The 15219-nt window shown below is 40.2% G+C and overlaps 1 protein-coding gene across 2 annotated transcripts in view; it reads left to right on the forward strand.

Moving 5' to 3' along the window:
• The first annotated feature begins 415 nt into the window (after positions 1-415).
• CDH5 (cadherin 5) overlaps positions 416-15219 on the forward strand; it is a 31260-nt gene continuing 16456 nt past the window's right edge. Inside the window, exon 1 of one of the 2 annotated variants that reach the window (XM_030471390.1) lies at positions 416-620. The gene's annotated coding sequence lies outside the window, so the exon portion shown is untranslated. Of the gene's footprint in view, positions 621-11869; positions 11963-15219 lie in introns of those variants that run through there. The other variant, XM_030471391.1, reaches the window with a different exon arrangement.

Here is a 15219-nt window from a genome sequence, read left to right on the forward strand (position 1 = left end):
CTTGTGAAAAATATTGTAAAATTTCATTTTTATACTCAGCACTAACAGCACTTTAAAGGAACACAGTCTCATTCACATGAGGGCTCTAGCTTTTTGCTTGCAGGTATAAAAATATTTACAGATAGGACATCTCCAAACTGCTTTAAAAATCCCATTTGTGCAAAACAGGCATAGCCTGTGCTGATCAAGTATCAGATGCTATTCAAAGTACCACCTAACTCCTAAAACTCTTCATAAAACAATACTAAATAACATACCAACTTTTGTGTTACGCTCAGAGCCTATTTCCTTTTATTCAGCTCCCTCATTAGAGTCAGCAACAAATAAGTAGGTATAGCAATAATAAGGCTAAGTTTATCTATTTCCTCCACTCCCTCTTCTCACTGTATTACTTGGAACAATAACAGGATGCCGGGATGCAGGACGGGAAAAGGCTGACTCCCAGCTGGAAAACCTTAGAGACTGGAGAGCTGAACACTCCCAGTATTGCTTAACAAAAAGAGAAGCGTATTTTTCTGTTTGATCTTCATTTTCTGCACACTGCTTAACATTTTGGGATACTGCTGATTTTAGTTTGCCTGATTTGGGAACAAGCCGAAGCTCCACCAACTCTGACTCAGGTAAGGGACAAATGGTATTTGCTGTTCTTTGGCTATGAAGTTCATTTTAAAGGTTTTTAACTCCAAAAATGTCTTCTAATGTATTAAATAATTTAAGAAATATCACCAGACAGGTTACAAAGTTTATATATATATCCACAGAACCCTTTGGGCCTAACAAGGATGGCACTTAAACCAAATAAAGTGCAGATAACAGCAGATCTGTTTACAAATGACACTGGAAGAGGAAAATTTCTGGCTTTCTTGGGCTATACCACAATATTCCTAGCTTGTTTAAAAGAAGAGACATTTTATGTGCCCTTTTCTTTTTTTTTTCCTTTTTTTATTCTGTTTTGTAATATTTAGACGATGCTGCCGATGCTCATTCATAAGGGAAAATGGACAGAAATGATACTGTGAATTGCACCTGTAACCCTTTAGGAGAGGATTTCACTTGCAGTGTAGACAGTTACAGGCTTAGTATTGCTTTGGGTGAGAAGGTGTATGCTGTGCTATGATCCGATGCAAAATGCTTTAAAAAAGTGGGGGTCGACTTCGTATCTGTGTTTAAGGTGCTATGGCTTTACTGTGACCAATGCTCAGAGGAGGTGAAGGCCATGTACACTAGCTAACTCGGGCATATCTCTCCTGCTAAGAGATTCGTTAAAGGCTTAGAGGAAAGGTTACATAAACACATCAGTGACCTGGTCTCCTAAATCTCAAGTTTAAGAGGCCCAGTTACTTTAGCACCCTAGCCCTGGACGACCAGGTTTTATAGCCTCTGTTCTAAAGCACCAGCAATTCTTATTTTAGAAGTTTCTTGACTTCAGTGGTCCAAAAAGAATCATTTTTTCTGATGACTTATTTTATGAGCAGTGGCTTGCTACAAAAAGTTGGTTGGAAAGGCTTTTATCTTAACCTAAAGATAGTGTAGCAAGTCCCTGAGCTAACAAGTTTGCTGTACAGCTTGCAGAGACAAAGCATTTATGCATAAAAGATGAATTGATACTGCTTTTTCTGTAAGAACTCTATTCTGCAATACCAGGACTGTCAGTGTGCACAGCACCTTACTGTGCTGCTTGTCAGGCTGTAATAAAGATAAAGGAAGGAAAGAAATGCAAGGAAAAAAGATATGGAAGAAGATGAATTTCTGTGAGAAAATCTGTTCCATTCTTAGCTATCGAAAACATTAGAAGTTGGTTGCTACTGCAGTTAACAAAGGCTTAATTAATCAATGTGTCCCTGCCTCCACTGATTATAAATCATTATATCAGCATTTGTAAAAGCATACAGTATTATAGATGTTCACGTAGGAAAAAATACTAGACAAAAGCAAGGATACTCCAGTGATTTACAAAAGCTTCTCATCTTAGGTTAATTTGTGCCTTGTAACAACAACCAATATACCAGAAACAAATCACAGAAATGCTGACTTGCAATTTATCTGCAGTTATCTCCAGGAGTTATTTTTTACCCTAAATAAAGGGTGACCAACAGGAGAAAAGGACAAGAAATTAATTTAGCATATGAAAGCACTGGAATAGTGCAGTATACTAGAGAGAAGAATGTGAAGTTACAAACAATAAAACAGATTAATTTGAAAGCAAAAGATAAACTCAACTAACAAATCATTCCTGCTTTGCCCACAAACCTGGGCTTTGTTTTTCCGAGTGCTACGGCTGCATTGCAACAAGAAGAATTTCCCAAAGCTTTGCTCTTTAACATAAGATCATAAAACTGTTCCTTAAACGTTTTAAAACAAATGCTAACACCAAAATTACGCCATGACATAGCTACACGTCCCTCAGCAACCTGCAGCTTGCAGAGCGCTAGGTGCAGGGCTCAGTGCTGAAGCGGCAGCTTAGACAGAGAAAGTTCCACCCCAACAGTGCACAACAGGTTTGTTGCCAGGATTGCTTCACATCCTGCCTCTGTTGAGGGAAGCAGAACTGAAAACAGGATATAGGTAAAAATCACTGGGCAAGGTTTAGAAGCTCCTCTGATTTGTAGCATTTATGGAACAAAGGACTTCACTGAGCACCCGTAAATCCATTAATACCATTAATATTACAAATGAAAAATAGGAAAACTTTTTAAAAACTCTTTTTTCTTGTTAGGGTACATCTCTACAGAACTACAGGCTTCAATCAGGCCAGATAATGTTTTCTATTTTCTAAAAAAAAGAAGTTACGTCACTGAAGAGACATAACTGATTATTTTGAGCAGCTGAGCTTTCTGTAAGGAATCTTCGTCATTATTTTTGTCATGCATTTGTAATTGCAGGTTTTGTTCAGGTTCTAGAAGTTTCATTCAGAGGTTCAGGTGTTAGTGCTGAGAAGAAAACAAGAGGTTCTCTGTCTTTGGGAGAAATTTGTGGGCCATGAAAATATTCTGGTGTATTTTTTAAAAAACAAATGGCTTCCCCTTTGTTATCCTTGTGGGTTTACAAATCAAAAATCCCTCAAAGTTTAGCCCTGACAGGACTGGTTTCACTTCTACCCTAGAACAAAGCAGACAGTGACTTTTTGTGTAAACTGGAAACTTGCTAAGATAGAGAGATGCCCAGCTCACAATCGCTAACATAATTCCCCACATGTGGACAAAAGCTGATGAGAATTTGGACTAGGAGAACAGACCTTAGGACATCCAGAGCTTGGTACTAGTTTGATCCATGACGAGTTTGCTTGATCCATCTGGGGAATTCAGTTCAGCGCCCTGCTCCATTTGAAGGGCCTACACAGGTGTACATCCACTGCAAACACAGAAAGCCGACAACACTCTGGTGCCATGACCAGGAGCCACCATTTCTGCTGCCAAGGAGCTTGCAGCCATCCTGCTCCAGGGCCCAGGTACAGAGCCCACTGCAAACCCAGGAATCCCACCAACAGGACTCACCAATGCATGTGCCACCTATCTCCTCAACTCTGCAATCAGTCTGATCTTGAAATAGAAAAAAAAATAATTAAAAATTGTGAAGAACCTGTTTATAGTTCTTCAGTGCAACAATACAAATTAGTCTTTTCACTCGATGACAACCTGAGCTTCACTCATCTTGATATAAATTTCAAATTTGTTAATAAGCATGGAATTATTTTGAATCTAAGATCTTGCTGAATATTTTAAGTAAGTTGTCTCTGTAACATACTTCTGAGACGCTATCTGTGTCATGAATCTCTTTTGTACATATGCTGCTATACACATCTGTAAGGCAGGCAGAAGATTTGGGCCCCAACCCTCCTAGGTGCTTGTTAAAGCCCACGGACATTCACAGAAGTGGAACAGTTCAAGGGATGTGTCTTCCAAAGTAGGCAAAGACAGGGCAACCACAGAGAGGAAACTTACCCATCCATTGCAGGTGTTCACACTGCCTACACTTCAGTTACGGTATTCTGAGTATATTCAAGTAAAGATTTACAATCAATAAACCAGAGTCACACAACTGGATGGGGCCTTTCCAAAAGACCAGTGGAGGGGAAGGAGTATTCTTCTGCTATCTGAAATGTAAGGAGTTACAGAGCACTACCATAGACAGAGGTAGACCAAACGCAGAAATGTTTTAAATTCTTCATTTTTCAATATCCAAAGAAGTCAGTTTTATTGTCCTAGCCTAGGTGTCATAAGAACCCTCGTGTTCCTGTGGGATCTCAGCACTGTCTCTGCCAAAACTCTAGGAGAAAGAGCCTCCTGTTTTTGTAACACATTCTCTCAAAAAGTCTGCTATTAGTCTCCACAAATTAACAGTAGCCCACCTGGCTCCAGTAGCCCACTGAAGTCATATATTTCCCTGCATCCTTCTCTCGCCCCAAACCCATCAGCAACATCTGGAATGGTCCTGCTGACACCTGGCAAAGTTCACAGCACACAAGGTAGGTTATCTACAGCACACACAGGACCTTGTTCTTATTGTGTATGACAATATAAAGGGAAATTCCACTTCCACAGTATGTCTGAAGGATACCCTTGAATTTCTTCTCCTGCCTTTGTCCACATTTCTAAGCGATGCGTTGGTAGTATCAGTCTTCCTTTTCCCCTTCCTTTTATGATGCTATCTGCTATGAATTTGTGTCCTGGAAATCCTCTAGGAGTGCAAATTCTACCTTACAACATACTGCTTGAGGAGACTAAGGGCCTAATGTTGCTCTCTGCAAATGATAGGAAATCCTGCCATTGATGGAAACTGTTCCTGTCACAGGTTCAGAATCTCCACTGGCACAGAGGTTTAGATTAGCTTCTCCATTCTTTTTGTGGGATACTCCCCCTACCACCTCCAGTCCTAGACCTGAATTCAGAGAAGATTTACATGATCTTACTGGCTTTTATTGCCATTATCTTTCAGATATATATGATCTGTCTGCCAGAGAGCCAGTTTACTCATGTTAGGGTTAGGCCAACCAATTAATACAACTAATATAGCATCAGACTTTTCACCACCTAATCTATGAGACCAGAACTACAATGAAGTAGTATATATTATCTATTTGCTCAGCACTGTTGATTTAGGTTTTCAGGCTGTTATTAAAAAAAAAATCAATATTGTCATACTACGCACATTTTAGTATCATCTAGGTTATCAATGTAACCTCCATCTAGGTTATCAATGTATTCCACCTAAAACACATATCCAGCACAGAAATTAAGAAGCAAGGGCAGAAAGCAGAGAGCACAAAAGCAGGAATGGTTTTTGTAATGGGTTCATCTTACAAAGACAATAGTGTGAGTTTGACAGTAACAAAGCTACTGCAGAACTCTATCGTCTGTAGCACCACTTAATGAACACATTTGCTTTGTACACTAGATTTGTCAGCAGCAGCCCTGGTAAAAGTTTAGGATTAGAATAGATACTGAATCCTCCAGTAATTGCACTTGGAGATGATTTAAGTTTCAAACAGGAAGAAAGCTGCACATTTCTCTCTGGAATATATAGCGTCATTTTCCTGCTGTGAAATGGTGAGCTGGATTACCTGCCTTATATGGCTTGATCTTTGGCTTCTTTAAATTAAGAGAAAGGGTTCAATCACACAAGAAAAGGGTTTTCAGTGGCCGTGAACAAAATATGAGCTGGGGACGAATAAACGTTCCATTTACACAGGCACTAAGGAGAGTTCCAGCCTCAGCTTAAGAAATACCTCCAGCTGTGTTGCAGATTCAGGCAGCAAACCCACAAGTGCAGCACTTCTGCGAATAAGAACTCCCCAGACAGACAGGTTCCTTTAAAGCCATCGGCTCCCGGGGTTACACAGGCTGCTGCCCGGTGCTCACCGCACTGCACCCCAGCAGGGCGGCGGCAGCAGCCACCAGCCCAGATTCTGGTGCTGGCTTGAGAAGACCTGTGAGCAGAAATGTCCCTGGGTCAGCCAGCTGGAATGTGCCCAGCTCTCACCTCTAGCACTTTCACAAGGCCTTCTTACCACACATGAACAGAAGCATGGCATGCCCCGCACACTCCTGCAGTCATGGTTTACATGTTGAACTACCACCCACCATGGTGGCAATCTGCTTCATGAAGCAAGCTCTCCTTGCGTGCAGGTTCTCTCGTTGCCTCAGGACTGGGGTAGCAAAATTCATCAGACTGATGACCTGCTTAAGCCAGTGCATAGATGATGGAGGACAACACAAAACTGTGTTAAATCACAATCGCTCCCACATGGAAACAAATCCATATGCAAAAAAAAGTCTAGCTCTAAAAAAAAATCAAAAAACTTACAACAGCTTTCCTCATCTTTTTAAGCTTCCCTGTGTCTGAGGCCTGAATTTTCAGGCCCTCCAGATTCACTTTATGAGCACTGTAAGCTGGAAATTTGCTTCTCTAGTTTTATTTTGATTTGAAGATGAGATTTTCCAGACAAGAGCTAAGCTGTAAATAAAAATATTGAAAGGCTCATTGTAAATTCATAAGAGCAGTAATAATATCATTTGTATCATCTCACAACACATGGATATTATAACAATGGAAATGTTCCAGGAAAAGACTGAACTATAGGGGTAAGCAGAAAAGGTCTTAAAGTTAATTAAGCCTGGTCTGGAAGTCTAGTTGAATAGGAGCAGGAAATAGATAAGAATGAACTGACATTTGAATTAGACATTTTTAAAAGGGAGAAAAATACTGAATGCTAATTACCAAACAAAACATTCACAGACACACCCTGGGCTTTTAGCCTCTTGCCCAGACAGAAAACAAGAGATTTATGTTTCTGTATATGCTTTCTTTATGTGCCACAAAATTAATTTTTAGAGGAAATACTAATGGATTCAGTTACCCAGTAGAATAACCTGGACAAAGGAATCAAAACGCATAGCCAACTAAACAGGGCTTCTCTGCTTCAGATTACTGTTAGCGCATAAACACCAATTACTGTGACCTGTGCACGATGCTTGTGTTCGAGACAGATACTTTTGCTCTTGAGCTTTTGTTGAAGGAAAATGTCAAGAAAATCTTATCTGCTGTAAACACAGCTACAATGCACTTTTTTAAAAAAAAAGTTGTATTTATTGCACACAGTTTCTCAAAAGATGCGGACTTTTCCTTAATCAAAGCCTCTCAGTTGGAGCTCTGTGCTAGGAAGCCTCACTGATACTAAGGCTTTATCTGGAAACAAATGGAAACTGGAAAAAGCTCTATAACATGTTATTCTTATAGTGTACCTTATTTTGCTTCAGCTTGGTCAAATTCTTAAACATTCAGTGGCAGATTTGACTAATCTCTGTGTACAGCAGAACCAACCAGGGGGCCATATCAAAACAGCTCAATTCTGAAATGGGCACACTGTTTATTGTAGGAAACAAAGCTTATGGTTAGAGATGCTTGAGAAATCTTTTTAGAGATCACTAACACCTTCAATATAACCAAACTGTTCCAATTCTGCACTGGGATGCGCCAAATAATTTTTGGAGGATCCCATGTCCCCTTCTCACCCAAACCTCCGTTGCTCCCAAAAAATTAAACATCATCATCTGAGTGTGAGAAGTGCTGGGGATGAGGGAGGCTCAGTGCTGAAACACCTGCACCTCTGTCTCCCCTACCAGAGCCACCATAGTCTGGGCTAAGCAAAAGGAAACTGGCTCAAAGCAAGCAAAAAAGAAGCTGGATCTACAGCCATGTAAATATGCCACTGAAACCGACACAGCCTCAATCATTCACAGGAATAAGTACACCTGACTGCAAGATCACCCCTGAAACTACTTTTTGCATAAAAGGAAGAAAACAAGTTCTTTGGCTGCCTGTAACACTGGCACTTCATCACTATTTTCAGCATCTGTCCTTATCAATAATTAATCTGGATGGGACATATCTTCCTCTTAGCTTTTATATTTTGGACGAAGAATTCATAGGGGAAAGTTTTGCAGTTCCAAAGTATGCATATGCAGGGTTAATCCCACCCACTTTATTAGCTCACTTCAGAACACAAGGGCAGTATTTAATGCAAAGTTAATCCCCCAAAATAGCTCAGATTTCAACAGCATTTGGCAACTGTCATCAAAAGACGTGCGGCCAAGAACAAATTTTCTGTCACCTAATTGTTAGTTTCACCACTGCAACATCTGCAAAGCAAATGAATCACAGTAGATATAGGTACTATGAGTTTCCTCATTCTAAAAAATGAACACTCTAAATCAACAGAACTCAGAATCTGTATGACACGATGATGATGAGGTGATAATATTCTCTGTACCAGCTCCCAAACTCTGCTTGTGGGTTTGAGCATTGTCACTGAACATCAGAATACTCCTGCTCCTCAGGAGTCATTCAGCCCTCATATACGTGCTCCCAAAGCTCAGAAGCTGTGAAGAGCTGTAAGAGAGTAGCTCATGACCTTAAACTCAGTGGTGTCCAAGCTGTCAAACAATTAAGAGTAAGCCAAATCTTCTGTTTATGTTAATATATTTGTTTTTTATGAAACAGTGTCATAAACTGGCTTAATAATTTAATCACAAATGAGCTTCAGAATATTTTAGTGGCTGGGTTTATACCGGGCACTATGCTTAAGCACATTTTATCCCTTCTTGTATTTTGTACTAACATATTTGTACGTGAAGTAAAAGGCTTTATGCAAGGAAAGACTGGACAATACCACTTGCTTCTTTAAAGTACTCTAATCCATTTTGGGGTCACTTCAGGAAAAGGTTCTGTAGTAAAGCATTATATGAGCATAGTAGCAAGGCCCAAGTAAGAACTTTTAAGCAGCACCAGAACATACATATTTCAGTGCTTCACCTACTGTATCTGTTCATTTACAAATTGGTTATCATCAGCTCTCAAGTATCTCTACAACCTCTGTGATGACAAATAGCATTATCATGAAAAATGAGTGAAGATATTGATTCTGCACCTGGCATGATACATGATCTGCATGCTGAGAGTGTGAAATGTGGAAGATTCTTAAAACTCACCTAATAATTCAGTGTGGCTCTAATAAACCTTCACATGTATTTCTCTCCTGGGTCAGCAAAAGACCAGTAGTATTACTAAAACTGGTAGATTATGTGCCAGACATACCAGGATGCTCATATGGAAGGAAAACAGTCATCCATTAGAAAAAACAAACAATTAGATTGCATAACTGATCTGATAAGAAGAGAAGGCCAGCGCTCTCATCACCCATTTTAATGATTTCAAAGTATTCTTTTACCTTTGCCGCATGAGTCATCCTCACCACAGCAAACAACCCTTACTCAAACAGTGCACTGTCATTTCAACAACAGAAATGATTCAAGAATTATTAATCTAGTCCAACAGTAATGCTTCCTTAAGAAGCCCGGTAACTAAAACATGTATTTAATTTGCTTCTCAGTTATCAGATTTGTAAGTAAGAAACTCAGATAGAACACCAGATCAATACAAAAATTATTTACTTAGAGATTGGAACAGGAATCATAGCATGTGCACATGAAACACAGAAGCGCTCCTTCTTGGTTGGATAACTTCACTCTGTAAGATTTTTGACATGCCACATAAAAAACCACCCATAGCTTCTCTCTGACCTATCTGGAAGTTGCTCACTGTTGTACATACTATACAGGTACACAGAAATACAGTCACATTTTATTAGATCACGTATGGGATTCAATTCCACAAACAGAAATGTTTCAGATCCCCAAATGCACTTAAACTAACACCATCCACGAAAGGCTTCCAGTTCTGGCCCACTATGATGGCTGACTGCATCTCTAGTACTGCACTGGTCATAGGTTGAAATATGCAAGGCCTGCTACAGGCCAGTCTTTCCCCACTCACACCAATATGTTTATTTTTGTGTATCTACCCAGCTAAAATATTACCAGGCACATCACTGATGTAAAACAAACAACAGCAGGTCAGGAGAATTTACTGATGCAAGCTCAGATCCTGCATCTGATTCATCCTGCTGCTCTTTCAGATCCGTGATAAGGTGACTTCTAGGCAAGCAAACTGCAAATCTATAAATCCCTTTGCCATAGAGGCTTCCTGGCAAGGAACAAAGAAGATCTTTGTGACCTTTTACAACTTTCTTCGTCACCCATTTCTCCAAAATCATTCTGCTTACAGCAAACATCTGCTTAGACACATTTCTTATTTTCCGTTCACACTCAGCCTTTTCATATGCCCTTCTCTCAGTATTTACTGCAGCACTTTAATCCTAGAGTCAGCCAGTCACTTGCTAAATGCAAGCACGGGTGTCAGGAAGCTCTGGGAGGACATTCAGGTAGATTTCATTATTGCTGCTCACCTGCCTTCAGAGCACAAGCTCCCACACATTAGCTTGGAGGAGGGCTTTGTTTCCTTAAAAAAGACAAAAAAAAAGACGACAACCAAAAAAAAAAAGCCAAACCAGTGCTTCCCTCCCCCATTTTTAGCCATTTCTGTATCTGAGATAACAGAAAGACTGGGAGATCAATTTGGCTGCCTGCTGTCCACCAGACAATGAATCTTTAATGTATACATAGTAAGTATTTATAGATCTTTTATAACTAAATTTCTTCATTTTTGAAAGAGGCATCTCCTGGCTCATTCCTCCATCTACCCATGAGACAAAGACGTGTTTTATATCATGCAGGAGAGAATTTTCTGGTGAGTTGAACAGACAGAGGAAAAAAATCATTAATCTTGGGGCTGCAGCACCTCTCCAATGAAGACAGGCTGAAAGACTTGGGAGACCTTCTAACAGTCTTCCAATACCTAAAGGGTCCTGTAAGAAATCAGGAGAGGGACTTTTTACAAGGGCATGTAGCGACAGGAGAAGGGGGAACGGCTTTAAAGTGACAGAGATGTAGATTAGACATTAGGAAGAAGTTCTTCCCTGTGAGGGTGCTGAGGCGCTGGCACAGGTTGCCCAGAGAAGCTGTGGCTGCCCCATCCCTGGCAGTATTCAAGGCCAGGTTGGATGGGGCTTGTAGCAACCTGGTCTAGTGGAAGGTGTCTCTGCCCATGGCAGGGGTTTGGAACTTTAAGGTCCCTTCCAACCCAAACCATTCTATAATACATTTTCCCCAGACCTACCAGAAACTTGGAGCTGAAACCACAAAGAACTTTCAGATCAGAACTATTCTTTTTCTCTGAAAAAAAATATGAGGAGCCAAAAACTCAAGTGCTGATTAATCTCCTCAACTATATTGATATATGGTGTTGCATTATCAACACCAAGAACTGAACAGCACCAAATGCATCCAAGAGTGCTCTCACAACAGTGAGTGACAGGTGAGTTTCTTTTCAAAGTAGGAAGTTCAGTTAAGATACTGCTGAAGTGCCTATTCATTCAAAGGTACTATGACAAGTGTAAAATGTCATTTTATAATCAGTTTTCAGACAGGCATTTGCTCTCCAGATTGTTTAGTCATCAAAGTGGCTATTTACTCAAAGGTACTATCATGAATATAGAAAGTCATTTTATAATCAGTTTTCAGGTAGGCATTTGCACTCCAGACTCCAGTCATCAGTGAAAACCACTTCACAGATGCATAAAATCGACATAAGGACAATCAAAAATATAATACCAGGTAGTCAGGCACTTGGCACATTTAAATCAGCTCAATAATCTGGAAAAGAAAAAGCGGCACAGTGTTCTCAGGAAAGGCCTATTTTAAAATGAATCATTATACATCGTTGAGGACGTGTTACAAGACAGCTTTACTAAGAACTAAGATAAACACTAAGAAACCACCCGAAAAAAATCATAGCTGAAAATGCAACAAAAACGATTGCTCCAGGTCAAACGTTGCACAATTTACTTAGTTTTTTAAGTGATGTTACTAAAGTTTGAATACCTACCCAAGTTCCCGTTTTCACTGCACTCACTATATCCCTCAACTCTTCTCACACTGCAAGCTCAAGGGAGTGAAGGAGGATCACAGGTTTGCAACTTCTATGCCAAGCAGAAACTGGAGTGAAGGTAACAATTATACCGACATGATTACTTGGCTGGTGTGGCTCTCTGGGTTTTCAGAAGCTGGTTAGAGCAACGTGGTCTAATTATGAGATGAGGAAACTGGGCGAACAAAACCTGAGACTGTTGTTACTCCTGACCCTGGTCCACTGTCAGGAGATGGCAAAACACATTTATGTCCTCTGCACTTCAAATGTACCTCCTGAAGTGGATATTTCTTTTTATCTAGCTGCAGCACCTCTCACACAGAAATCAGGAGGCTTTATCAGCTGATGTTTGCACAGCCCTTTACAGTCCCTGAAAGGAAGTGTTAAGTATTGCTAGGACTGTTTTCTTTTAATAATGTTTTGCCTGCTTACTACAGACATTGCAAGGAAAAAGATACTTTATCCCCCTCCTGTGTGTGGTATGTTATCTATTTCTTAATGCTCACTGCATTCACACATTTACCTTTGGTCTTAAACATTATATAGATGAGAAATTAATGTTAAAATGGATTCTGTATGGCATGGTTCTTCAGGGCTGTTCTGTTAGCTGACACTGGGTCACATTCTACTCTCTTTCTATCTAGCATGGCTTCATTGAGCATAGTAATTCTGGAGGTGTTTAGATGGTATATAAAAGAAAAAAATTTCCATCTAAAAAAAAAAATAATTTTGAAATGTTGTCTACTCTGTGTGGTAGGGTTTTATCCATTGCAAATGCAACAGAATTGTTTGCAGAAAGCTATATAGGAATACTGGAGAGAGTGCAGCAGGCAGGAGTGGGGAAAGATAGTCAGAAAATACTTATTAAACTCGGCTAAAGCTATCCACAGTTAACTTTCCTGCAAAAACCTTTTGTGAAGAATGTTTCTTAGTTTTCTTTCTCTCTTAGCCCAGCCAGGGCATCCCCATGGGCAATGCACTCACTCCGGCACCCTGCAGGGTCAGGGCCCACACTCACAGCAAGGGCACATTAAGCTGAGCAAACACCTTCCTTCCAGCTCCATACTTCTCCCACTTGATTGAGTACAGTATTTCAGATATTTAGTATCACCTACATTTACATGGCTGCAGGCATTGGCTCCTCAGGTTTCATTAAAAAGCAGAAACATCAAAATTTCCAGTTCTGTGGAACAGATTATGCCCTATAGTATTGATTATTAGTAATTTTGTTAGTATTTTCTGCTTTAGTGGAACTCTTGGTTTTGCAAGGGATTTTTCATTTTCATTTACTTTGTTCAGATTCCAACCAAGATACTGTACGCAAAAATAATCATTAAGTTCCCAGCTCAATCATCAATAATAATTTCATTTCCAGCTTCTCTGACAATGAGGTTGCAAATTATTTAAACAATATGGACACAAACCTTTTAGAATTTATTTGTGTTCTGGTATGACAGCCACTTCAAGCCAATTTCTCTCTTAAGATGTTCCTTTTCACTATTTCTAGCACCATTTCTGGTTTCTAGATGCTGAAAAATATTGAAAGACTAGCATAATATTTCAGTCCCATCAACCAGAAAAACACATCATTTCAGCCACAACTGTCTCCTCATTCACCAAAGTCTCCACACAGAAGCCTGTTTTAACTGCTATTTAACATGCAAGCATAGAACAAATTTATTTGCCAACTAAACTAACCTCACCTAAGCATTAAGATAAATTTTTAGAGTAAGAAGTAAATCAGATGTAGCAAATACCAGAAAAAAAAAAAAAAAAAGAAAGCCCACAAATGTTCGTAAGAATATTTCATCATTAAGTGTTTTCATTACATTATTAGCTGCTCATCAGCCTTACAGTTGATTACTTACCAAAACCACTTGTAAAACGCTAACCTCTAATTAGTACACCATTGTCTGTACCTCCACCTGACATTTTTTTAATAATTACTTCCAATCTGCAAGAATAAACTACACCGAATGAGTCATGTGTCCCATAAATCAGCTTGAATACCAGAATTTCTCAATTAACTGTCTGTAGTACCCTACAGACCAAGAGTTATTTGCTAAAATAATTGAATGCATTAAATGAATAATGTTGGTGGAAAAACCCATCATTTGCTGAAAGAATATTTAAGAGCAAAGCCAGAAGCTTCGCTACCAAAATAAACCATTCACTGCTTAGATTGAAAGAAGTTTGAATGATTGGTCTAATCAGAGGGGTAACTGGAGGTTGTATGCTAAGGTAGACCAGTGATGGGGCTTCATGGCAGTGTGCCAGGGACAGCCACTGGTGGGACACATCAGTCAAAGCACATGCTGTGCTGTCCCCTTCTCTGGAAGGGTGGCGGGAAGGTCAGTACTTGAAAGGGTGTTTCTTATGTCCTTTTCTCGGTCCTGGCTGCCTCAGAAACTCTCTGGCTTCTGACTCCATGGGAATGCACTGCCCTGCTCAGGCTTAGGAATATCTCTCTTCTGCTGCTACCTCTGGCATTTCAATGAAATCTCCTTGAAAGGAAAACTATTGTGGTGAAAAAATGAGAGAGTGTTTAGTACAGCTTGTCAAAAGCTAACATCCATGGAACGTGGCCTTCACACCAGGACAGTGCTCTTACCCAGCTACTGCTCAGCAGGGTCCTGCTTCTGAAGTGCTAGCATGTACTGCCAAAGAAGGGTATTCTTAAATATTGTGATGAATTCAGCTACAGATTCAACAGCAATGGACTTCCAGCTGCTAAATGGAAAACTTGCATGGTGTCATAGAGAAAGTCTTCTTGGAGTCAGACTGTCCTATGGAGCAATGCATATCACATGTCCCTAGAAAAGGCAGCATGCCAAGTGCTCCAGGGTGCAGTGTTGCTTGTACCAAAATGAGAAATTTTGAAAGATGCCAAAGAGAAGCAGAAGTCATTTTTTTGCAAGAGGCTCCTCTACCTCAGTCTGTGTTTGACCTACAGTGCATACCAGAGGGCAGACCATACTCCACCAAATTGCTCACAAAGGAACCATTGGAGGTTAGAAAAGTTTTAACAAGGAATCCATTAATGAGGAGTTAAAGGAAGTGAAGCCACCTTAAAAATCTAAGAACGCAAAGATGGAACTGCTGAGTGGACAGGGTAGCTTAAGTTTCAAATGAGATGTGCATAGATTTAGATTAGACATTCGGCAGAAGCTCTTACCTGTGAGGGTGCTGAGGCGCTGGCACAGGGTGCCCAGAGAAGCTGTGGCTGCCCCATCGCTGGCAGTGTTCAAGGCCAGGTTGGACACAGCGGCTTGGAGCAACTTGCTCTAGCGGAAGGTGACCGTGCCCGTAGCAGAGGATTGGAACTAGATAAGCTTT

The sequence above is a fragment of the Strigops habroptila genome, chromosome Z (assembly GCF_004027225.2).
Source record: "Strigops habroptila isolate Jane chromosome Z, bStrHab1.2.pri, whole genome shotgun sequence".
Lineage (NCBI taxonomy): Eukaryota > Metazoa > Chordata > Aves > Psittaciformes > Psittacidae > Strigops > Strigops habroptila.